General features: G+C 59.8%; 1 protein-coding gene across 1 annotated transcript in view; it reads right to left on the bottom strand.

Annotated features, from left to right (window-relative positions):
* Nucleotides 1–698, bottom strand: part of FBXO41 (F-box protein 41) — a 14,680-nt gene extending 13,982 nt beyond the window's left edge. The window contains exon 1 of the mRNA XM_011945164.1: nucleotides 365–698. The gene's annotated coding sequence lies outside the window, so the exon portion shown is untranslated. The remainder of the gene's footprint in view (nucleotides 1–364) is intronic.
* Between the last annotated feature and the right edge of the window lie 6 nt (nucleotides 699–704).

Here is a 704-nt window from a genome sequence, read left to right as displayed (position 1 = left end):
AAAGAAAAGAAATATGCAGAAACAGAAAATCTGATGATGGGAGAGGGGAAAGTTGAGCTATGTCTTTGGGTAGGCAAAAGAGAAGAGGATCTGGTGCCAAAATGCAGGAGTTGGCTTGTCTAGGACAGAGAAGAAGAAAGGCAGTCTTCACAGAGGCACAGGGTCACACTGCCATGTCCTCACAGTACCAAACACACATCATCATGACACTCTTGGCCCCACATGCATGCTCCTGGCCACAGATCCTCTATTACAATGCCATGGTCACATACAGACACACTCAGGCACGCCCACGGTGGTGGTGGCGGCGGCACAGTGACCAGCACAGGCACAACCACCCACAGGGCCCCGAGGGTCCACTCACTGCTGCTTGCGGCTCAGCTCCTGTTCCTTGTGCACCAGGTCCTGCTTGAGTGAGGCCAGAAGCTCTACGCTCACGTCCACCTGGCGGGAGAGCTCAGACGCGCGTTCCTCCAGCTCCTCCTTCTCGCGCCCAAGCCTCGCACTCTCCTGCCGTGCAGTCTCCAGCTCCGCCGCCTTGCGCTCCAGCTCGGCCTGCAGCCGGCCCACCTGGCCCGCGATCTTCTGCTCCACCTCCTCGCTCAGGCGCTCCAGCCGCCGGTCCACCTCCAGCTTCTCCAGCGCACGGATCTTGAGGCGCGCCAGGCCCTCTTCGTAGGCCACATCCGCAGGTGAGGGGGACG

This window comes from Colobus angolensis, unplaced genomic scaffold, assembly GCF_000951035.1.
Source record: "Colobus angolensis palliatus isolate OR3802 unplaced genomic scaffold, Cang.pa_1.0 Scaffold24, whole genome shotgun sequence".
NCBI lineage: Eukaryota > Metazoa > Chordata > Mammalia > Primates > Cercopithecidae > Colobus > Colobus angolensis.
Note: the sequence above shows the minus strand (reverse complement) of the source record. Positions and strands in the feature narration are given on the sequence as shown.